At 40.9% G+C, this 25,775-nt stretch overlaps 1 protein-coding gene across 2 annotated transcripts in view; it reads left to right on the top strand.

Annotated features, from left to right (window-relative positions):
• Positions 1-25,775, top strand: part of HIVEP2 (HIVEP zinc finger 2) — a 183,727-nt gene that overhangs the window by 1,768 nt on the left and 156,184 nt on the right. The window lies entirely within an intron of this gene.

The raw sequence follows: 25,775 nt of genomic DNA, 5'->3' as shown, positions 1-25,775 counted from the left end.
CCGGACTCCATCGCCCCTCCCGGCGCGCGTCCCCGGCTGCTTCCCGGTTTCCCAAGGGTGAGGGTCGGAGGGGGCGGGGATGAGGGGGGAGACCTCGCGAGGGGGGTCCGGCGCGTTGGGAAATGCGGGGAATACCCTGGCCGAGGATCTATGCAGAAGAGGGGAGGCTGATTTGCGTAATGTCCTGGGGGGAGGGGGCCGCGCGGGAGAGCTGGAGGCTGGAATGTGCCTGGTTACTAATGAGGGACGTGCACCGGCGCGCACCGCCGGGCTACAGCTGCGGCTGCCGCGGCCGCCGGCCGCCAGTCTCCAGGTAGCGGGGGAGGGGGCCGCGGCCGCGCCGCGCGGGTAGGGGGCGGGCGGGCGGCGCGAGGGCCGGGCCGCCGGCCTGCGGCCGAGAGAGCGCAGCGGAGGCACTGGCAGTTGGCATTTCAGTGACTCCTTTCTCCTGCCGAGGAAGGAAGGAAGGAAGGAGAGAAGGAAGGAAGCGAGGAAGGAGGGGACTGTCTCGATGGAAGGTTCAGGCGGAGGCGCCCTCGCCTTGCGGGTGCACCGGCCACAGAGCGGCTCCCGGCGGCGCAGGCTGGCCGGGGGCGCGTGGAGACCGGTGGGGGCGGTTTGCATGCATGTTCGTCTGTGCGTCTGCCTGGGGACCGGGAAGGGACATGTGTTTGGGCTGTGCACTGTGGGGAGCTGGGTCTGCGCCTTTATGTCTGTTCCCTGAAGTGGGTGGAACGTTGGCCCGTTCCGGGAATGTTCCATGACGTCGTGCACCCACAGGAAGGGGGTTAACGAGGGGCTCTCTGCCGCGGCGGCTCTGCCGGCTGCTATCTTAGCAGATGTGCTGCTGCTCCTCTCACCTCCTTTCACCCCTCCCCCCGCCTTTCCATTCTGTGCGTCTGGTGCTGGAAGGGGTGAGACAGGAAAACATTGCTGTGGAGGTGGGTGGGTGGGTGGGAAGGGGTGGTGTGTGTGTGTGTGTGTGTGTGTGTGTGTGTGGTGTCTGTCGTATTGGTGGGGGAGACTCCAGAGCAGCGCTGCCACCTCAGCTGTTATCACAGATCGATGCGCTTTATACGCATGTGCCTCCCGCGTTCTGTCCCTCTTACATAACACGTCCAGTGCAGCAGAGAAATTGCGACCCCAACCCTCCAAGCCCAAATCGGATGAGGAGATAGAAGGTCAGGAAGCGTGCGCTGGTGTTCTTCTTGGGGGGACGTGGTCCCAGTGGGGAAAAGCTGTAGAGGAAAGAAGGTTTTCTTCAAGTGGCTTCTCTCCTGTCTGGCTTGAAAGCATCTAACTAAAAAGGACTGCAGGAACTACTCCTCTCTAATGAGAAAGCTTTTACATGCCACGCCGAGGGCAACTTGAACCTGGGTACTTGAACCTGGAGAGTGTAGAGAAAAGATAGGGTCCTTAATAAAGACACTTGGAGGAGATGGGCTGTAATATGTGCGGGGTACGGGGCTGTAGGGGTAGCTTTGCGGGGAGGGGACCAGAGGAATCCTCTGATAATAGGTTTCACCGGAGGCCTTAGGACACCTGTAATGGCTTAGAATTCACACAGGAAGCAGTGTGTGCAACTGACATTGCGAAAGCCTTGTTCTCTGTACAGTTACTTAGGCCTGAAATGAACATAAAAAGGCTTGTTTCCGGTACTTTCACTTACAATGGAAAATCTGAACTGATTTCCTCCCCCCCGTTTTTTTTGCTATTTTAAAAATAACTCAGTTTACCTCCAAATGAATATCGGTATTCTCCCTTACCCCCAAAGGCTAGACCTTGGTAATTCACAAGAGAACTCTTTCTTTTCCCCTACTATGCTCGGAGCTCTGGTCAAAGGCTATTGATTTTTCTTTTTAGTACAGTTTCTTTTTTTGTTTGTTTTTGGTAGTGGTGTAATCAAGCCCAGAAATTACTTGAAGTATTAATAATATACATTTTAATTAAATTTGCAATGATCTGTCTTCCTAGAAAAATAGAAAAAGGCCATTTAACTTTATTTGCAACATTTCCTCCATTGATATTGTAGCCTTTGGGGATGTTTGGCCTTGAGTGCAGCAAGTTATTTTAAACATTTACCTATATTATATGTATTTTATACATATTACATATATATTAGGATTTACAAATATCTTGTGCTTTTTCACCTTACAAGATTGCCAAAACAAAATTTTAATCAAGTAAGTTGTGTAATGCATAGATTGGGTTTGGGTTTGATTTTTAGGATATAGGCCAGATAGTTGATTAGGACAGAAATGCCCTCCCCATGAGTGAAATGGGTATCATTTCCATTGTTAAGACAAAATTACTGTGGTACACTCAGGGTCAGGAGGAGAACTGTGCATTTGTGTTTTGAGGTGAAAGGGATTTACCAACCTCCCCCTAATGACGGCGAGGGCTTCGAGTGTCATAATCTCTTCTGACCACTAGGTTCGAAACCTTCAGTGCATTCCTGTGTACACAAATACGTTACCTTGCTATGGTGAATCTTTTTAAAATTGTCTGAGTTTCCCGCTTTCAACATAGGTGAGGTATAAAGCAGAATTTGCTCATTGACACACACACACACACACACACACACACACACACATATGTATTCCTGTTACAGTGATTGTATTTTATGTGGTTGGTTTTATTAGAGGTTGCTGATATTCATATATGGCTATTTATGATTAAATTGATGTGGAATTTGATTTGGGGGTAATTTTAGGAGTGTAAGTATATTAATGACTGAAATTAAAATTAAAATTTTAAATTTTAACTGATTTTTAAATGGTTAACTGGTTCAAATTTAACTGATTTTTAAATGGTTAGATCTACATAGAGGCCTTTGGAAAAATACCATGAAAACAGATATAACATTTCTGTATTTCCATTAAACATGGATTGTGAAAGGGACTTACCACGTGCATATTATAACATAATGAAATCATGCTGTTTAGCTACATTGAAAGATTAGCCAGCAGAGTCTTTTGATGGCTCTGGTTCCTTTTACCTGAGATGTGTTTACAAATGTTCTTGTCACTATGAAAACAAAACAGAGACAACATGCATGCAGGTGTTCCTTGTGGGACAAGGGTGCATGTGTCTGCTTGAACCTTTGGCACTTTGTCATGATTCAGAAAGCCAGGTTGACTCTTTTATGCTCCTTCAATTTAAAATGAAAAACCTCTATTTAAGAAGTTGCCTATTTTGTTTTTTAAAAAAGTAGGGCTCATTTTAATAGCGGCATTAACAAATAACGAGTACTCTGTGTTGGTTTTAGATTTTTTGAGTTATTAGTTACTAGCTGAAGTTAACCAGAAAGCTTTAGCATAGGAAAAGTAGTTTTAAAGCAAAAAGGAGTTTGTTGAACATGTTATTTGGCATAAATAAAAGTATAATCCATAGGATATATGCTAATTTATTACCGGATGTGGTAACTCTTGTAATAAGGAAAAATTGGCTAAGACCCACTGGATGGATGGTTTTGGATCAAACAGGCTGCTCGGCACCTAAGTCTGTTCAAAGTACACACCGTTTTCATGTTTTGATTCACAGTCAGCACCAGCAGAACTCTGTTGGTCCACGCAGTAGACCCGCAGGTGGAGAAATGGTTCACAATTTAAGTGATGTGTTTCCAGTTAATGGATTTCCATGCGAATTCTTTGTGAATCCATAGTTTGGCTGAACCTGGTATGTAAGTGTTGCAACTTTTTAAGTGATGTTTAGAAAGGAGCAGAGGAAGTTTGCTAACTCAACTCAGTGGACTTCAGGTTTCAAGGAACTTCAAACCACCCAGTGTGTGTGGGTTTGCTGTAACTACCTAGGCAGAGCCTTGATTAATCTTGAGTAAAATGTCAGTGATTGTTCCTGTGAGGCTCCCCAGTGCTTGAAGCTATAGATGAACACAGAAGATTGAGAGAAAATGGGAAAACTTGATGAAAATAAGATTGTGTGTATTTGAAGGAAGTTGTATAAATGATAAGATTTTCTGTTTGTTCCTGATAGTTGATTACAACCAAAAGCATTGCTTACTGTGTTATAGCAATGCTAACAAAAAGGAGGTTATAAATCAGTTTTTGTAGCTATGAGATGGCCCTAAGTAACTTGGAAAAAATGTTTTAGCACTTAATCTATTATTGTGATGCAACTCCCGAGTCTTTATGTCCAAGAGGATCATGACATGGCTTACTTGGTGTGTGCAGTCTTTGGCATCTGAGGTGGACCATGGATACTAACAGAAAGATAGACATAGGGCTACCCTATCTTCAAGACTGCATTTGGAATAGAATCGGAACTTCCTGATTATCTGTGTCATAAATCATGTGAGTTACTAACTATGATGTGATCTGTTCTACAACTGTAGATTTCATAACTGTAGGATTCATAACTGTGGATTTCCTATCAGGTTAAATTTGAAGTCTGGGCATACTCAGGCACATTTGAAGAACGTGCTTTGGAGGGAAGAGATGGAAGTGACGTTTGTGTCCCTGAAGTTGAATCTGGGTAGAAAGCAGGTAGAGGTCGGCCTGCCCTTTCTGAGTCCCCTTCTGAGTCAGGAAGTACTCGGGGGCCAGCCAGCAGCTTTGACTTTTACTCACATATGATCTTCCATTCTTTAGGGCACTGGGACAGGGGCCTCAGCCATCATCAATGAATACATTTGTTCATCCATTTATCCAACAAGTGTTTATTAAGGGTTGGGCTTTGTGCGAGACACCAAGGGCATACTCATGATCTAGACCAGAAAAGGAACGTGTAGTCTAGTGGGGTTGACGGACACTAATAATATCACAGACCAATATATGTAATGCCACATTGGTTATATGTCCTGTGGGTGAAATGTAAAGGAGGGTATAACAAGGGGTACAGCACGCCTGTCTTGGAACTGAACAAGAGACCTCTCTGAGGAGCTGATGTTTGAGATAAGACTGAAAAATAAGGGTCAAGTAGAAAAAGGTGGGAGCGAAGAGGGGGAGAGGATCGTACAGAGGGGGAACAATGCAAATGCCGTCAGGCTGGGGCGTGTGCAGTGCTCTGAGGGGTTGATAGCCAGCCAGCCGGTGAGGCTGGAGCACAGGTAAGAAGGGAGGTGATGCAAGGTGAGGCCGGACCATGTGGGCAGGGTGACCACATGAAAGATCATCTAACCTGGCATAAATGGTTGGGAGAGGAGGGACTCTCCTTTGCAAATCAGGATGTGTGATGACCCTATTATTGGCCATGCTAGAGACTGATCATTGGAGGAGGGTTTGGGGGGCAGGGTTTAGAAGTTTGAGGAGACGGATGTATGTGTAACATGCATCTCATCACGTTACTTCCACATCAGTGCTTCCTGGCCTGCTGGAAATCTGTTAGGATTCGATGTGCTGACTTCAGTTGGAGGGGTTTAGTGGTAGGTCAGCTGTTGTTACTTTGCATATAACTTTTTTAAGAATAAATATTTTCACTTTTAAAAAATACTTATTTGGGGCTCCGGTTAATTGGCCAGCATTATTGATTTCATTGATTACTTACCAATTGAAAAATTCTTACAAGGTCTCTGTGTGAAGTAACAGATTAATTTTTGGAGCCCTGCATGAGCTGGATCTACATTTCTAAACAGTTAGTGAAACATTCAATTCCCCAGATAATTTCTCTACAGGATTGCAAATATCAAGACCTTTAGAAAACTTTAGATCTTATTTTTCACTTTCCATGTGTTTAGGGGAGTAACAAAAGAATATGAAGAAAAAGAGTAGAAAAAGAAGTTAGTGAAAATAACCTACCTTTATGTGCTTTTGGACTCATTCCATTTTGTTGGCTGTATCATTTAATTGCTCCCTGTTTTAAAATTTATATAATGTATAAAATTCACTTGAGGTGGGCAGAAGGAGTCCGCTTATGTAGGAGTTCCAGCCTTGGGCTCTGGAGTCAGACTTGGGTCAGAATGAGTAACTGAGAAGTAAAAGGATAGTGATCTCCAAGTTGAAGTTTACAATGTGGAGAAGACATATGGCTTACAAGTAAACTTCATTAAAACTTACAAGTGCGCCCTGGCTGGCGTAGCTCAGTGGATTGAGCATGGGCTGAGAACCAAAGCATCGCAGGTTTGATTCCCAGTCAGGGCACGTGCCTGGGTTTCAGACCACGGCCCCCAGCAACCGCACATTGATGTTTCTCTCTCTCTCTCTCTCTCTCTCTCTCTTTCTCCCTTCCTTCCCTCTCTAAAAATAAATAAATAAAATTTAAAAAAGTGCAAGTAGAGTATGAATGGAAGCATGCTTTCTTCCAACTGGGAGGATCAGAGAGTCTTTGTGGGAAGAAGTGACTTTTCATCGGGGACCTTGAAGGTTGAGTAGAATGTTGACAAATTCTAATAAAGGGAAGTGTAGGGCATAGCTATGGTGCCAGGAAAGTGAAAAAGGGGAGCCTGCGAAGGGACATTGGTTCCAGATCCTGTGAGGAAGCTGGGCTTCACGGCAGATTTTGAGCAGAGGAGTGATACTGTCATGTGTGTGATTAGATGATAAGCATGTCTAGGATGGGTATCTTGGCAACAAGGAGACAGTTAAGTTGCTATAACACCCAAAAGAGGAGTAATATAGGTTCACGCTACTGCAGGACGATTTGAGTTCTCCTGTGAACGGACATCTTAAAAATAATACAAAGTGATAAAAATGTTGTGATAAACATGGTCAAGGAAGAATGGCAGGTTGTCAATTTGAACTACAATGAATTACTAGTTCAACCCACTGTAAAACTTCTTACTCTAGATAATGTTCACAAATATTTATAGTAAATTGGCTATCAAACGCTGACTTATAAAAATGGTTATACTTAAAATTATAAGGTGTTTACATTTTTAGGTGTAAATATTTTAGGGAAAGTCTACATGATTCATTTCATGGTTCATTAAAATACCACTCTTTAACTGATGCCCAGTTCTACCTAAGTCATGACAATACTGGACAGCATAGTGCAGTGTACTGAAAGGCATTGCTCTTTTGTTTTTTTTTTTTTTTCGGATAAAGATTTCTTTGATGGTTTCGTTTTCTCTGAAAAAGAAAGCAGGAGATCAGCGAAGCTCTTACTATTTGCATTGTGGCAGACTCGCTTGATTTCAGAAGCCCAACAAAAAGGTGGGACTTTTGAAACGAGGCAGTGGGGAAATGTAGACACACCCTCATTTGTATTTAATTAGTGATCTGTAGACGTGCACATGTGGGGAAGCATGCACACATGCACACACACGCACACAGAAAATGATACGTGTTCCATGAGGAAGAAAATTTTGATACTTGAAATACACCCTAAATTGTCATCCTGGTCGTGCAGAAAGTACAATATTCCTTTTAAAATGGAGATTAGGTCTAACTCCATATAAAGAAGATTATAGGACAGGTAATTTAAATTGTAAGTAGCTTTGTTCACTAAAGTGCTAGATTCATTTGAAACAGTGTTTTATTTCTTTTGGAAGCCAGACAACTCATTTAATAGTGTACATATGAAACACTAATTTGGCCTGTTAATTGGATGCAATTAAACTGAGGTTATTTTATACTGCTTAATTGTCTGAAAATTACATGCATTACCATGCCTGTGTAATGCGAGGCAAAAACTGGGGTAGAGTTGGAGAGGAGTGGAGGCACATATATATAGTCTAGTTGTGTCTTTGCACTGAACTTTCTGTAACAATTTGGAAACAAGTCGTTTAAATGCTCTGGACTTCATTTGGTAAGGGAGAGGATCGGAACAGATGGCTTCTAAAGCCTCTTCCAGCTCATATTCTATCAGTTTATGAATTCTACTTTGTAGTTCTAGAGAATGCAGTGTCATTATATTCTGTAATTATGGTATTACAAGGATGAACTAGACACTTTAAAAAATCAGCACAGTGCCAATTTAGGAAATCCGTTAGAGGGGAGGGAATTTAGGCTTGAGGAGCAGGCGGTTTGTGCCAGGCTTCATACCAGCCACTCAGTAACGACCCCAGTAATATCTGGTGTTTTATTTTCATGTGTACACTTAGGAGATGAGATTCAGAAAGGTTAAATGGTTTTTGCAGGGACACTCTGATAGTCAGCGGTGAAGCAGAATTTGAACTCAGGGCTATTTGGCTTCAAAACTGTTTGGTCTCTTCACCATTCCATGCAGCCTAAGCAATTGTTAAACATCAAGATTATTTCAAAAATTATATTGTCAACTGTTTTTTTTTTTATCACATTGCACAGTGTTTTCCCCTAGTAGCTGGAGCGCATCTGATGGTGATATATACAGGTAGCCTAGGACCTAAGTTAGAGCCTAGATTTGAAGTCTGACAGAACAGGATGGACTCCAGCTCCACCATCAGCTGGGGCAATTTAGGAAAGTTACATAATCCCTGGAGGTTACAAAGTGAGGGTGGTAATATCTGTTGAAGGATCACTGCAACATTTTTATGAGAATGTACGCCTCTCAGTGATGTGTGAATGTGTAACACTGTACATGTGTACTCATTGTAAACGTGTAACACCTGGTAGCTGTGCTTATCGTTAAGAAGAGATTAGACCAAAAGAAAAACACAAAAGAATTGAAATTGTATATGTTTTCAAATGGTCTATTAATCTCTTGATTGAAATTGGTTTAAGAAATGATGTCAGAATGCACATTTTTCAACAGTTAACAAATGGGAATATCAGTTGAAGTTTGGGGTATTTCTTACTGAGTTCAGTCAGTGCCGTGGTAGTGAAATGAACTGAATTCTCTGGTTCTCTGTGGATCATCCTTCTGGAGTTTTTGGTCTAAAAATAGCCTTTGGGGCCTGAATTACCCAAGTTGAACTATGTCAATCTCAAGAGCAGGGGAACCAGTGTTCCTTTCGGGGCCTTGGATGTGCTTAGGAGGCACAACTGGAGTGTTCTTGGGACTGCTGACTTTTAAACAAACGTTTAATAACCAGACAAGGATTTATTCAGCACCTGTCCTAGCAAAGGTGCTATTCTAGACACGTGAGATGTATCAGTGAACAAAATGGTAAAAACAAACAAACACATAAACCCCTGCCCTCATGGCCTTCACATTTTTTTGGACTAATTTAGAAACTTTTTAGCCCAAATTCAGTCCTTGCACTACATTCCAGTGTTTTTATGTTGGGTCTCTGGAAGCACCATGAGACTTTGTGAATCCCTAGTGAAAATACCCCATTATTATATCTAGATCTATATTTTTCGTAGTAAGATAGTTTTGAAGAGGAACTGTTTTTACATAACTCAATATTATGGCATTAGTTTTTTTTAAATTTCTCTTTGTGGTTCAGGATTATAGCTTTTTAGAACCTGTAGCATCAGGCCCTTGTTGCTGTTTTGTAGGGGCGAAGAGAAAATGCTTTACAGAGACACATCCTATTGTAAAAGGCATTTATAAGTAGTTGAAGTGAAATGATTGCCACAATGTATACTGGAATGCACATTTTTAATCTTATTTAAATGAATTTTTTACAGATAATTTTTTTTACAAAATTTATGTTGGGTTGTGATGGCTTATACCGTCACAAACCATGTGGGCAACGCAGTGTGTGTTGTACAGTGGGCATGCAGTAGATATTTGGTGAATGTTTAAAGTCATAATTCACCACTCGCTTCAGTGCAAATGGTAAGAAGAGTCTGACCCAGTGCAAGACGGGGTGGGGCAGTCAATCAGAACCAAAGGAGAGATGAAGTCCAGGCTAGCCTTCACTCCTATAGCCACAGTCCGTTCACCTGCTTGCTCGGACGTGTTTCTTCAGCTTTTTAAGAAGTCGTCCGGGAAACCGCCGCCTCACCTACCCACCCAGCAGTCACAGCCACTTCCTAGCGTCATGGCCAAGGCCTCCCTGGGCTCTGTACTTCCCGTCCGATGTGCCAGCACGTGAACAGCTGGGGCCACCTCGGGCTACTTTTTTCCTTCCGAGGGACAGGGAGGTTTACAGTTGAGCTGGGTTTCTTTCATGGAGGACAGTCCTCTTCGGCCTTATTTTGTTCGGGGTCCTCTGAATAGGAGAGCTGCGTGAAGGCAGTCGGTCCCTGCTGGGTTTGAGGAAGAGGAGTTTCCTGGTGGGCCTGCTCGGGTAAATTCATCAGAGAGAGCGAGTGTATCCTTTTCTCCCATTATGTGTCCTTGTCTGTAGAGCAAAGAATGCTGAAGGAGTGGAAGCTTGAGGACTGACTCCTGTCCTCGCACTGGAAGCTGGTGAGGAGCTCTGTCTCGGCAGCTCGGCAGTGCCCCGTGGGACGGTGCTGCTGGCTGGCCCAACACTTCATGGACAGGCCAGGAGGAGTTCAGCTCTGAATTATCCATGGGACAGTGATCAAACTGCATTTTTCTTCTCCTGGTGCTTACAGTTTGAATAACTTCTGTTTCTGTAAGCAAAGGGAAAAATCCAGGGTGCTGAACATTCAGAGCAGCATTTTCTTGCCATTCAGTGTGTTTGCCATGTGTCCGAGCTTATATGCTGGGAGAAATCCAGACTTCTGGGAGAAAAGGAGGATTTCGAATATCTTTCCTGTCCTTGTTGTGAGGATGTGCTCAGTAGGGCCCGCACCAGGGTTGCAGAGGACACCAGAGTTGCTGATGGTAAACCTTGATCCTGGTAGTATGTTGCTTGCCTTGTTATTGATTTTCAAAACGATTCAGGGGACGTGGCTATACCTCTGTTATGTTTCACTGTGTCTTCATGTGTAAAAATGAAGCATTGTTTAGAGCACTGCCCTAGCCCCTGGGAACAGAGCAGGGTAACATGCAAGAGAATTGGAGTGGCTATTTTTAGGAGGTGAAGCAACACTAAGTTTGAGAATAATTCAGTTGTTGAAACAAAATCTGATACACAGCAATACATTTGTGACAAGGGTGAGTAGAGTGTTCTTGAGATAATTGACTGCTATTGATGCAACTCATTACAGGCGCACGTAATTGTCTTCAGAAAGATGATGGCCAGCGGCTTCACAGCTCGTCGTGATAACCTCTGGTACATTTCCATTTTGTGTAGTCACTAACGCACATGTATACCAGAATTCTGAAATAGCTACAACTGTATTCAAGCAAAGAACAGGAATCCAAAGTCATTTGTTTTTGAATTTGTCATCTGTGTACTTGTTCAGTGGCCTCAGTCATGTTGGTGAAGATTCAATCAAACATAGCTTTTAAAAAGGGCCAAGTGCCTGAGAATATTCAAAATGACCTTTTAAAATAAATCACTTGACAGTAGAGAATATAGAAAATAATTGGATGCTAAATGTGGAGATTAGGTCTTCTAATGGACAGAGTCCAAACCTGTTCAGTCATCAGTTGATTGTTGGCCACGTTTGGTAGGAGTTTGCTAATGTTAAACCTAATGACGCCTGAAAATAGTTATGATGGATAATGCTAGAAGATCTGGAAAATTTTAAATGTTAGCTGATAACTCCAAGAATTTATATGGTGAGAAAAATGCCCTAATAATTAGTCTTTCTTCTCCTGTATTCTTATAGTTCTTCTAGGATGGGGGCAATGAGAATCACTTAGAAGGCATTCTGAAATGAGGAACGGATTTGCCCTGGCTTCACTGCCTGCTCTGTTAAGCCTTCCGACGGCGGGAGGAGCAAGCAGTGTCTAATGGTGTACTCAACATTTGTGATCGCCTTGAAGCCCATTGGTTTTGGTTTACATTTCGTAAGAAAATTTCTACCACACACAGTTGTGTAAATCACATTATTATTCTTATCTCTGGTGTGTAAATATTTCCTACAGATGAGGTAGAGAGAAGAGAAGGGTCTAGAAATGGGATCCTGAGGGTCCTTTGGAATATGCAGATAGCCTGCTTCCTTGATCCCGGTAACCTTTCCAAGTGCTTTTTACCAGAGGCGTCAGATCTTGGTTGGAGTGGGCCGCATCTTTAGTATCAATTTAGCATTGAGGAGTTCTGCTTTTTCCTGTCACTCTGATACAATTTATGGTCCTACGGTGATGAGTTATTTAGGGCATCTCTTAAATGGTCTAATTTAAATTGTGCTGATTAACTTGCTAGGTGTAGAATCTGCTGTGTTTGATTTGTCAAATGGTGACAGGACCCTTTCGGTGTGATGTCTTTCATGGAATTTCAGAAAACCATTGGAGGCATCATTTTATCCCCAGATGAGCGAGGAGAAATCACCCAAGACAGATCACCAAGGAGTGCCGGCATTCAGTCCCGACTCAAATAAATACCTCTCCCTTCCTTAGGTTTATCAGCAGATAGAGCGCCCTGCGGTTATCTAGAATGAGCGGGTTCATTGCCTTGCATGACAGTCCTACAATTATTTAAAGGTAACGATTGTGTTCCCCTTATATATTCTTTTCTCCAGGCTAACTATTCATAGTTCCCCCAACAATAGCTTTTATTATGTCGTTTTCATTTTCATCTTATTATTTTCTTCAGGCATCAGGCTGTTCACGTCTGAAATTTACTCCAGGCTATGTTTGTTAGGAGTCCTAAAAAAATAAATTGCTTATCTCCAGTTACTCTTCAGAACATAGCCTCTTGCCAACTGGTTTAGAAACATTTTATTGAAAGGCGTAGACGTGCTTGCCGAGACTTTTACAGCTGGAACAGAGTTGGAATGTATAATAATATAATACAAATCTATTTTAACAAATGTAGTTATTGAGGTTCTGGCACGTGTAAGATATACGGGAATACAAAATACAATAGCGATAGAAACAGAATGTAAGATGCAAAGAAGAGTGCTTCACTATTTTCAATATCAAAACTTTCCCAATTTACTGTATTAAAGAACTATGCAAGGGGAAGCTGTAATTAAAAGCAGCAATTTAAATACCCCACGAGAGGCATATATGAGGCATGAAATCACCCCTGGCTGATGAGGTCTGAAAAGATTTCATACCAGAGGGGGCTGCTTCAGATAGGCCTTGACTTAGATAGGTACCAACGTGGGCAATTGTCAGGAGTGTTTTCAGAGCAGCATTTGATTTGAGGGCATATCAAGTGAATGCTGTTAAAAAAAAAAAAACTTCGGATGTCTGGGGTATGTTGTCTAAGGACTTGTATTCCAGCTTAAGGACTTTGTACCTAAAACAATGCATAATGGGGGACACTTGCTATAACACATCAAAAATTTGGTCCCTGATTTTGGCATTTCTATAACTTTTCAAACATTGTTAAGTAAAATAAAGTGGATGAAAGATATGTGAAAACTTTTATGCAGAAATTATAGTTTAGTTATAAAGAGTATGAAGGATATATGTTTTGCATGTAAGACCTAGTGCTTTTGAATGAGGTATTATTATTACTTTCTTTGTCCCAGAAGCCCAGCAATTTCAAGGACGCTGACTAATGATAGAGGTAAAGTGACTGTATTGCTGGTGGACATACTTTTCTTTTTAAAGATTTTATTTATTTATTTTTAGAGAGGGAAGGAAGGGAGATAGAGAGAGAGAGAGTGAAACATCAATGTTCTGTTGCTGGGGGCCATGGCCTACAACCCAGGCATGTGCCCTGACTGGGAATCGAACCTGCGATGCTTTGGTTCGCAGCCTGCGCTCAATCCACTGAGCTTCACCAGCCAGGCTGATGGACATACTTTATACTCGTACCTGTGCCGGTTATTAGTACCTTTTTTATATACAACTCCTTGACCATGTAAATGACATGCCACACTGACATCAAGGTTAGCTCAGGTGGTGGCCATTTTAATGCAACATAAATTAACCTTTTTTTTAATTTACGTTTTCTGTTGATTGATGATGGAGATACAGAATTCTGGGAAATACTTCCATGTGGGTGTGTTACTTGGAAGAATGTCACCTATGTAGTACCTGATAGTATGTGATGAGTTTTATTGTATCTAAATGATAACCTTGAAACATATTTTTACTTTAGATCAACTATCTTTAGTATCTATGAGAAAACTCTCTTCTTTGAATCTACATGCAGGTTGCTTATTAATCCACATAATAAAGAGTAAAGATGCTGAATACCTAGGCAGGCACATATTTCATAGAACAAGTGGACCTATATGCAGAAGCAATACATTATACAATAACTAAAAGTTAATGATTATATTTTACCAAAAGAAAAGTTATCATGTCCTCAGTGGATACTTTGATTTTGGAACTTTTAACCACTGTGGCAAGTAACATTTTAGATTTAGTCACTCTTTTAGTCTCTGGAGACGTACATACACAACACTTGGTGAGGGGCTAGGAGAGAATACAAGAATACTTTATTATAATAAAACAACTTACATAGTTCATTAATTTTTAAATACACTTTAATACCTGTGAGGACACTGATGCTTCAGTAACAGTTGATTATAGGCCATCTGAGCATTTACTATTATTCAGACTTTATTGAGGGTCTATCCTGAAGTATTAAATATAGATGGAGACTGAAAGAGGAAGTGTATTCTGAAACCCCTGAGTACTAATACACGCATTCCCATTTGAAGAATGTGTTGGCTTTTACCTAGAGGCTGAAAGGCATGAGGTAATGGTGCGTCTTCTTGTTACCATCTGGAGGAGGGAATGGATAGCGTTTGAGCCACCTGTAGGTCTGGGACTGTCTTAGTGTCAGATGCTGTACTTTGTAGAGTTACCCAAGCTCAAAGGGATCAGAACACTAGTAATTTGTGCTAAGGGCCATTTAATAAAGAGAAAGTTGTCATTATGGGGGCAGTTTGTAAGAAAAATAGAATCATGGGGCTTGAAAGTACTGAAGTAGAAAAAGGATCTTATTGGGACCAAAGATGGTAAACCATGTAAGGTTTCTCATGGAAGTTTTCTTCATTCATGTGTGTGCACACGTGTCTGTGTAACGTACTCTGTCTTCGTTCCTGTTCACTCAGTGAGCTGTACTCTTCACTGGACTGTGCTGCATATATTGACTCTTGAGCTGGGCTCTGGTTTGGGGGAGAACTGGCCCGAGAGGAGCACTATGGTCTTACACTGTGGCGTGGGGATAGACCGTGGCCCTGAGAAAGAAGGGCGTCCTCATGGTTTTGCCGGTGTGCTTCTTGGGAGCCAGTTTTCTGGAAAAGCAACAGATGACTGGGGAGTGCTCATTTGAGAAGAAGAATACTCAGTATTGGCTCTTAGGAGAGAAGAGTAAGAACTTACTGTGCCATTCTGAACATTTTTAGAGATGTCAGCTTGTGAGGCCAGTCCACCTGTCACAGTCAAGTTACAGCAACGACTATGTGTGCGGCATGTGAGACACGTGCAGGTTTCTGTGGTGGAGAACCGGGATCTCAGAAGCGTCGAGACCCAAAGAATCACTGCAGCAATCCACGGTTCTCATGTTGTAACTACACACCTAACTGAAACCAGTCCTGAATTCAATGATGAGTTTTAAGAGAATTACCTTGGGAAACATCAAGTCTCAATCCTTTCCATTGAATGAAATGAGTATACATCACTGGGTTGGAATTGTGCACTCTCATAATGTACTTGAAAGCATAAAATCTGAGCATTAAAAATTTTTTTCTGGCAATTTCTAACGATAAAGTGTAAAAATATGTTATCCTGCAAAACATCCTTTTATTCTCACAGTTTATTTGTTCTCTTTCATGATACAAAAGAGATGCATTTGAAAATAACACCAGGAACTTGAAGATTTCACATTTTATTTTTATGGTTTATATTTTAAGTGATGTATTTATTCGCAAGTTGATTTATCTCATTGCTATCATCCTGGTCTTTATATTCCAGTTTATAATGAATTTATGGTAATATTGATTTCATTTAGTCTGAAATTATGATTAAGAAATAAGATAATACTTAGTCATCCTTGTTTTGTCCGTTCCAAATGCCATCACCAGCAATTAAGTATAAACCAGGGAGTGTGAATTTTGAATAAAATCTTCAGTGAGTTAGTATTTGGGCAGTCACGTGCAGCTTGTAGAGTATTAATTATATACCATTGACAGATGATGTAAAGGAATAGGAGAAATTACGTTCTGAAGGAAAACACAAGGATCACTGCAGAGATTTAATGGATAAATTAATGATTGATAACGGGGAGAAAAAAGACACTGTGGAAAAAGTTAGTGTGAGATCACCCAGGAGGCAGATGACGGTCTGCAGTGTTTCCCAGGATTGGACACACATAGGTATCACTTTTACAATCCAGAATCCTTTGATGACAATTTGGGAAGCTCAAGGAAGTTGTTTAAAAATCACTGTTTTTAAGCTAGGTAGATCAAGCAGTTGGATGTGATTTTTTTGTAGGCCCCTCCCAGCACTCACAGGCAGAGGAAGTGGCTACCAAGCCAACCTAGAGCGGCCTGGGAAGTACAGAGGGCCCGGTTTCAGTTTGCAGTTTGGGAATATGGAAAGGGGAAGGTCTTGGCATTTCCTTTCAACAGTGTGGAAAGGAGCCCTTCTGAGATCCATGCATTCATGCTAATCCTGTGTTCTCTGACCCATGTCTTGATAAAATGGGGATAGGAATATATATAAAACAAGGGGTTAACAAAAATAAACTCTGCAGGCTTAAGATATTATATGATAAAATACTCAATTGTTTTATTCAGAGATTTCGAAAATAAGACAACAGAAAAAATACTCAAGGGCTTTGGGTTACTTTAAGTGGAAGCCAAGGTCACCTTTCATGTTGCCCTTAGGTAGTAAATGACTGAACAGGACAACTAACATGTATTAAATTGTACTGTTTTTGATGTACATTAAAAAATTCTTTTCAGTAAACTTTTTTAAAAATGTAATTTCTTTATCAAGGAGGGGTAGACCCAGTTGCTGAACTTCACAAAAGCTATCCAGATAATGATTTCTTTGTCAATTCTTAAGATTCATTTACTTGTGAACCTGTAGGTTATAATGCAGTGTATAGTGTAAGTATCATGATACGTATAACACCCTAGATATAGATTTTAAATATGTATACTTTTCAGAGAAAAGTAAATATACCTTATTTTTCAGAGAAGTTTTAGGTTTACAGCAAAATTGAGTGAAACAGATACTTCCCATGCTTCCCCTCCAACTTACCCCAATATCAAAATCTTGTACCAAAGTGACACATTTGTTAACTGATGAACCTACACTGACCTATCATTACCACCCAAAGTCCATGGTCTACACTGGTGAAACCCTAAATATTTTAATTCCATGTACTGATGTGAAACATTGGTTAGTTCAAATGCTAGAGAAGTTGGCACAATGCAACATCTGTAACATTGAGTCACCACGAGAAAAACAGAATCTCTTAACTTGTTTTGTAATTGGCAGTGCCATTGACACATCATGTCTTTCGGTTTTTAACTTAAAAATGGTTATACAATACCTTATGGTCTTAGTGTGTTAACCCTTGTGAACCCTAAATCACTGCTTCTCTGGAATAGCATATGGTTATAATCTGGTTTATGGTTTGAAACTAAATGGGAAGCTGGGAATATAGGATAAAGGCAACTTTAAATCTCACCATTATTTTTATGTGAGTGGGTAATTTCCATTTTAAAAACATTCTAGCCAAAAGTTTTGTGTGCTATTAAAATGAGTTAAGTATGAGATCGAAAGGTTTTTAAGAGACTCTGATTTTTTAATATTAGCCATTTGAGATTAAGGACTTAATAAATAAAAAGGATTTTATATGTTGTATAATAGGTATTTTAATAGTGAAAACATATAAAATATGCTTTAGAAATGTCCTCTTGCCTTCTTTGACCTCACTGGAGCGATGCAGTGCAGGAACGTTTATTTCCTCTTTGACAGTTCAGAGGAATCCACAATAGGAGATAGAAATCGAGGACACAAATTGCAATAATAATGCTGAAAGGATTTTCACTCTTGGTTATTTAAAAATAATCCTGGTGGGGGAAAAAAGTCATCTACTGAAAAATTAAGCTAAGAAACTTAGGCAAGGCGAATGCTTCCCCTAAACACCTGGAAATACACGCCCATGCCTTCACCCTGGGAAATAAACAGACACGCAGAGGCCAGCCCGCAGTAGTTGTGGGCTTGGTTTTATTCTGGGAGGAAAAGCGCCCCCCACCCCCACCCCCACCCCCCGCCGCGGTTCAGCTGGGGCTGTTCTGGTTGTCTCAGCCGGGTCTCGGTGCCGCGCCGTGCCGGCCCCAGGCGAGGGGAGTCATTCCGGGGGACGGGAGCCCCGACCGCCTTGCCCTCGCCCGCGGCGCGCCGTCCGCCCGGGAAGGGCTTGAACCTTGCCCTCCCCCCTCCTTCCCGGTCTGCCGAGACCCGAGGGAATGCGAATGCAATGACGTCTCCGCTCATTTCAGTTGCACAATAGGAAATGCTCTCGGCCTCCCCCCTTCCTGCCCGGAGAAAGTGGGGCTCGCTTCTCCCCGCGGCCGACGCAACGCCGGCCGAGACCTAGTTTCGCGGCCGCAGCGCCGGGCTGGCCCTCCGGGACGCTGGCTCCCGGGCGCCAGGAGCAGGGACACAGCGGAGGATGCACGTACTTGCGATGGCTCACTTTACCGAGCTCGCCAGGGTACGCCACGGTGCTGAACAGACGGGAGTGTCGGGCGATCACTGGCCTCGGGGAGACCACGTCACTTGCATAATAGAGAGAACACCCGCTCGGGTCAGGTGGGCCAAAAGCATTGGCGGGCTCCAGAAATCAGGGCGAATAATGCTGAATAATGCTGACTGCAGAGGGCCTGAGTAGACTCTTTAGTCACCTGGATAGAATGCACAATCTTTCTTTTCACAAAGCCCTGACAGGAAACCTCTTGTTTAACCCTCCTTCTAACTGTCACCTTTTACTTTGTTGTGGAAACAAAGATATACATGTTTAGTGCAAAGCACAAACAGTGTGCCTTTATGCACTTTGAGACAGAACCATTACAAGAAACTTATCTCAGTATTTATGATTTTAATCGTTATGATTTAGGTAATGAATCTAGTTTTAAAAATGCTGGTGGTCCTGCCAATTTCAAAACAGTCCTGTGACCCTGGAGGTTGATATCCTCAAATTACAGACGGATTTTTACTGTTTTTTGACATTTTAATTTTTTTGGCCATCAGTAGGCTTAAGCAATTAAAGCCAAGCAAGTAAATCTAGCCTTTTAGATAAAAAGGTATTCCAATTTGCATTGGTGATCTTTCAGGTTACATTTAGAACCGATGTTTAGTACTAGTAACCTGCAATTCAGAAACATGGATCTCCTGTGTTTTCCATACCTGGGACGATGATAAAGAATAGTAGTATCAGCTGGGCAGTCATCATTGCCATAAGGCCTCTGGCTGACTCTTGAACAGGCTTCGTAATGGTAGATTGTTCTTTGGGCCACACAGCCAGAATGCCAAAGTTCACTGGGAGGTCTGCTGAGGGGATTTCATAGATGAAAATATTTACTTGTTCATAGTAAACCTAGAAATTATTCTAAATTGGACCAAACACTGTTTACATGTTTAGGTTAAACTGAGTCATCAAACTAATCACTGACCCATGCTTTTATAATTGTTGCCTAAATATTTTCCTTTAAAATAAGTCCCCGCAGGATCCTTCAGTTGTGTATATAGCACAATGTGATTTCCCTTGGGACACTTTCAGCTGATTTAGGCAACAAGGAACTTGAAGATGATCTGAGTACATTTAGAAAAAGAGCCATAGCTTTGAACATCGTATGTTGTTTTAGATCGCTGTTTCCTTTGACAGGCTATATAACACAAAGATTCTCTCTTTTCACCATCCGAGCCTCACTCAGGGTGTTATGGTAGCACTCTTACTTGGTTATGAAATGCACGAAAATATTTGTGCGGCTATTCTCAATGGCCCGCTAAAGGAAATAACGTTAGAAGTCAAGAACAGAGGGGAAGTTGTGGCTCCTTGGTACTGTGCCAAAGAGAGCAGGCTCCATTATAGTACAATCTCAGCAGTTAAATGGATTCAAGAGGCAAATGGGGTGGTGCGAGTGAAAATGTTTTGTAAAAGTGGGAAGCACTATACTAATGCAAGATTAGTTTTTTTCTATGTTTCTCTTGCCTTTTCTCCTCCTATAGTAGGATTATACCTAATGTGTATTTGCTATAACAAGGAAAACTCTAAAAGTGGATGTTAGTTTCTTCTTTTGTGGCTCCATGATATTGGGCTCCATGATATTGGGTCCCCTGCACTATGCTTATTTGCTCTGTGATAAGATTTAACCAATTATAAACCCAGCTTGGGCATTTATAGCACTGGTGTTATGAAAGTATTTATTTAGCAGTATTAATATAAGGATCAATTACTCCAGATCTGTATTAACAGTAATCCTCAGTTTTTACGCAGCATCTCGTTTGAGGTGCTAAGTAGGATCTTTAGACACATTAATTAAATCTTATAACAACCAGGAGATTAGCATGCTATTTTATGAAAACCGCCATGTGAGGAGTTCTGATGGATTATACATAGAATTTGAATTTTTATAATATTAACCCAGACCGAACACCTCATTTACAGTTGTGGCCCAAACATATGTAATTTGATTCATACTTGAGTTACGGATTTATCTACTTTGGGGGATATATTCTATTGTTTTATGCTGCGGAAGAATTTTGTGCCTTTGTAGAGACCAAAGCTACAGCTCTGATTAGGGTCAGTAGAAAAAAATCTTTTACTTCTCACCCAAGAAGTTTGTGCCTCTTGGAGGAAAATTCTAGAATGAATGCAGCTCTCCACTATGTCTTGCCGTCATAATTTGAAATATTTTTTAGAAAGTGTTTTAAAGGAATTGGTTGTCTATGGTCTGTTTTTTTTTTTTTTTTCCAATCAGCTGCAGAAGCCGGGCAGAACTGGTCTTGCCTTTGTTGAATCCCCACTTCCCAGAGCAGTGCTCCTCTCAGAGCGGATGTCTGGGATGCTGGGGCCCAGTGAAGAAATTCAGAAAATGTTAACACTCTCTCATATTTCAGATGATATGTATTGTGCCTGGGCTATAACTTCAGAATCCTCTTTGTGTTTCATGGTTTGCATTCAGCAAACATGAGACAATATTTGCTTTTTCTCAATGAAATGTAAACTTAGTAGGAGCACAATAGACATTTATTAGGTTGAGAATATTAAAAGAAGCATCATATTTAGCAATATTGCATCCTGGGTGCTTCATTGACTATTATGATAATTGGCAACCTTCCTTTTTCGTCTAAGGAGACTCATTTTCTAAAAAAGCTTGTCGACCTCTTGATTTACAAAAGAAGACACATAGGGACGCTAAAGATCAACGTGCTTGAATTTGCATCATTTTTGACTAGCACTTAACCCTAAGGCTCTACATAGCAGTTTGAATCCAGACTTGGAGCTCTTAAACGTAGTTTGTATTTGAGCATTAATTGCCTAACAGGATCTTTGATGCTGCATTCAGGCCTTTCCGGATATTGGGGATGTGGATTAAAAGGCCACTGCTGTACTTCCAGGGCCTAGGATGGTGTCCCGCAGAACCCAGGGGTGTGGTAGGGCCAGCTTCGTGGTGGGCAGGCGTGTGACCTGTGCGGTCCCACAAAACCCCAAGCTCCGAAGCACCGTGAAGCTTTGTTTAATGCACTGCTGCTGTCTTGAAATTCTTAATTTTTGGATGGGAGGGGTTCTGTATTTTTGTTTTGCACGGGGTTCTGCACATTCTGTAGCTCATCTTATTGCTAAATAAATATTTGTGGCAACATTAGTGACTTAACTATAGGATTTAGAAACTTTGATTTTACTTCTGAAAACACTGGTGTGTCCATGGGCCTTAGTTTCCTGTCACTCCGTGGTGTAATGAAATGAAATATAAACTGGGTTCAATCCAAGGAAGTATCTCGCCTAGAATATTAGTTGGAACCGAGTATGAATGACCTTAAAAAAAATAAAGACTTGTCCAAAGTGCTCAACATATCTCCGTAGCTGGTTTGGGCTAAAGGAAAGCGCTGATAGACGGGAGCTCACACAGCGGGAAAGGTGGTGAGTCATCGCACTTTTCTCTTCTTTATGTTTTCAGTTATAGTTTGGTTCATCTTTATTTATAGACTATTAACTTTTAAATAGTTAACTATTAAATATTTATCCCAATTACCAGTCATGTAATTATACCTAATCATTGACTTATTAATAACCACTGTGTTAGGTATGGAGCAGGACTTACATTAACACATGTTCCTCTGTTTTCTGGAGACTGCCAGCGAGCATGTGAGATAACAGGAGAGGGTATGTGGCAGTGGAGGGAGCTAGCTGTGGTCACCTGGTCCCTCCTTTGCATCCAGAGGCAAATCAGTCTTTTGAAAAAAAAAATCGGTATTTAAGGCTCTCCATGGGTGTAAATTTCATAATTCTTGTTGAAAGCCAGTTCTGTCAGTTAATTGGATTTGTGGCTGGAGAAGGGGCAGCACAGAGCATGACCAGGAATGTACGTTTCAGAGCTGGGCTGCCCGAGTTTGAATGTTGCCTCCACCACTTTCTAGATGTGTGATTTTGGAACAAGTGATAAACTATTTTTTAGCCTCAACTTTCCTCATCTGTATTACAGGGATAATTCCTAAAATGACCTCAAAGTTTCTTGGGAGGATTAAATGAACAAATATGTGTGAAGTATTTGATCCATAGTAAGCACTCAATACATGCTGAGGAGACCATGGTAAAAAGTCTATTTACTTATTTGTTTGTGTAATATATTATCAAATAGTAATTAAAAGCTTACATGGCTACCTTCAGAAACATCATGGTCTAGCGAGAGAACTGATTTATAATTCAAGGATTAAGATGTTGTAGAATAAATGCAAAAGGAGAAGGAAGGAAAAGGAAGTAGCGGAAAGTAATAAGAAGGTCTAGAAGGAGCTGTAAGCCATCCAAAAGGGACCCTTCTCTTAGCTGGCCTTCCAATGTCAGTAGGTATCCAGCACAGCTTGGGGAGGATTTGAGAATGCACGGAGGCTGGGGGAAGGTTGGGGAATTGTGGGTAGTGTAGTACGCTGAAGCTTAAAGGACAACTGGGAGATGATGTCATGTGGTGTAGAGATGTAAGCTGAGGCCAGACAGAGAGAGGTAGGAGGGCAACTAGGAAAGTCTTATTTTACAAGCCACAAGGGTTATGGAGGGTTCAAGTGAGATAAGAACTGAAGAATGATTTAATAATTATGAGGTAGTTGGCAGTTATTCTTATCTGTCATTTGCCATTGAGCGTGGATGACTATTTAGGTTTTGACTGTTGGGTAAGTGTAGGGGAGACATTTAGACTGGACACAGAAGTTTCTAAGAGAGGATTAAGTCCTCAAATTTCGAAAAGAAGTGTCATAATCCGCTTATCTTTAGGCAAGTAAATTTCTCTCTAGTGCTTCCTGATTAGGGTAAACCACTGGTTTATAATTGGTTTATGGCCCTCCTAGATGATTGTCTTCACTAGGGAGAGGGCGGTTGAGCCTTATTTATCACTGCAACTTTAGAATCTGATCAAGTTTTTAGTTCATAATGATAATTTTAAAAATTATCAAGTGTCAGGCATTTTTCTAGGCACTTTACATGTACGAATTAATTTAAGCCTTATATTTTATCTCATGTCTTTAAATCTTTATGCTTCTATGGGCCTGTTAGTCTCCTCATTGTACAGATGAAAAAACTGAAGGGCAGAGAGTTTAAGTAGTTTGTTCAAGGTCACAGCCAAGGTGTTTTGGAGCTTGAGTTTAAAAGTCTGAATTCAAACCCCAGACTCCTTTTTATTATGATCGCACCTCCTGCTTCCTTACTGCAACTCATTATACATTTGCTGGATAAATGAATGTCTGAATTACTGAAAAGGGGGTTAGTTAATCATTGCTTTATCCAGGTTAGTAAATCTAATTTAAAATTTGTTTTCTCCCTCTGGGTGGTAGGTTCCTTTTATTTTTGTAAGGGATATTTATTGTTTTATTATTTCAAACAATAACCCCGCTTCTAAATTCTTGAAATTTTAAGATGTGTTTGGGGATTTGTTTCTTGGTAGTTAAGGAATAGCTGAATGGGCTCACCTTCTGGTGTGGGTCATGGGGATGTCTTAGTTTGTTGGGGCTGGTGATGCAGAACACAGCCGTGCTATCTGAATGGTGGAAGAGTGGACCAGCACAGGAGCATCTCTGGTAAAGCCATGAGCCAGTGGACCAAGGCCAGCTCTGAGGGCCCTGCCATGTGGAAGCCAGCACTTAGGAGATAACCAAAATAATTGACAAATAAGGAGCAGGATATGACAAAAGGGACATTATTCTTATGTTTGTGACTTTCTTTTTAGCTATGACTCTTTTGCATTATGTAATGATTTTGCAAAATGGGACTATAAGTCATATTTGGAGAGGAAATGAATATGAAAGGAAATGTTTGTTGGGCTTATAGAAATATTGCGCTACTGTGTCTTTACAATGAACAGAATTACTTTATATGGTGAAACTAACTACCCTACCATAAAAATACTTTTAAAAAGTTTATATACATCTAAGGACATAAATGTACTCAAAACTCTACATTTTTAGAGTTTTGAGAACCAAGAATATGCAGAGTGTTTTTCACTTCTTTAGTTACATCTGGTGAATAGGTATTCTCTGAGACATTTCTGTCTCCCTTGTGGACCACGATTCTTGTTATTTAACATTAGTGACTGATATTTATTTGTGGTTTATTAATATTACTTGAGAATAGTCACACTAATGTGAAAGGAACAGAATGAGAGCCATGTCAGGGTATCTTCTCTTTTTAACTAAATACAGTTATCAATATTTAAAATGCTACTTCATTTTTCTTATATAGATAATGTATACTGCATTTTTCCCTAAAGCTTAATAGGTTTAAAAATTATTTTATTGTTGTTCAATTACAGTTGTCTGCATTTACCAACCCCCCTTACCCACCCCAGGCATCCCCACCTCTCTCCCCTGCTTCCACACCCCCTTGGTTTTGTCCATGTGTCCTTTATAGTTGTTCCGGAAAACCCTTCCCCTAGTTATCCCATCCTATCTGGTAACTACTATCAGAGTGTTCTTAATTTCAGTGTTTCTGGTTATATTTTGCTTGCTTGTTTGTTTTATTGATTAGGTTCCAGTTAAAAGTGAGATCCTATGGTATTTGTCCCTCACCTTCTGGATTATTTCACTTAACATAATGCTCTTCAGTTTCATTCATACTGTAGCAAAGGGTAGGAGCTCCTTCTTTCTGCTGCATAGAATTCCATTGTGTAAATGTACCACAGTTTTTTGATCCATTCATTTACTGAGGTTGCTTCTAGCCCTTGGCTGTTGTAAATTGTGTAAGGCATAATAGGGTTGAATATAGAGTTTATTTGTAGAAGGCAAATAATTTATAAAAGAGAGAATATGAGTAGAATAATGATAAACTTATCCTTACTATAAACTGAGTTATGACATGTTTCATTAAGAGTAATGTGGTTCTGGAAAATGACCTATATATGAGAAGAAAATTACTGTGGACCTTGGTGTTTGAGCTGCAGCTGGTAAAGCACATTCCTGACCCAAACAATGAGACTTTAGGAGATTCATTTAAAAAAATTGTTAAAGCACAATTATGAATCAAATATTAAAATATAAAGCTCTGACAGTGCTGAAGAAAACCACTGTTATGAGGAAGAGGGCAGAGGGTATTTTATGGGAAAGGCACTTACTGGTATTATTTTGTAATTTTATTTTGTTGAGATTTTGTCTCACAAAAAAAAGAGAATTATGATGACTTACTGCAAAGGTCTTTGTAATTTTTGAGAGTTCTTTTTGCTTGTGTTTTTAAAGACCTAAAATAAGACCACATGGACAATATACTGGGATTAAGAAAACCAGTGAGAGTGAAGGAAAATGTCATTCACCTAGGTAGAGGAATGTGATAGATGGGTGACTAGGAGTTTACAAAGACATTGAAGTCA

The sequence above is a fragment of the Phyllostomus discolor genome, chromosome 4 (genome assembly GCF_004126475.2).
Source record: "Phyllostomus discolor isolate MPI-MPIP mPhyDis1 chromosome 4, mPhyDis1.pri.v3, whole genome shotgun sequence".
Classification (NCBI taxonomy): Eukaryota; Metazoa; Chordata; class Mammalia; order Chiroptera; family Phyllostomidae; genus Phyllostomus; species Phyllostomus discolor.
This window is presented reverse-complemented; position numbering and strand designations above follow the sequence as displayed.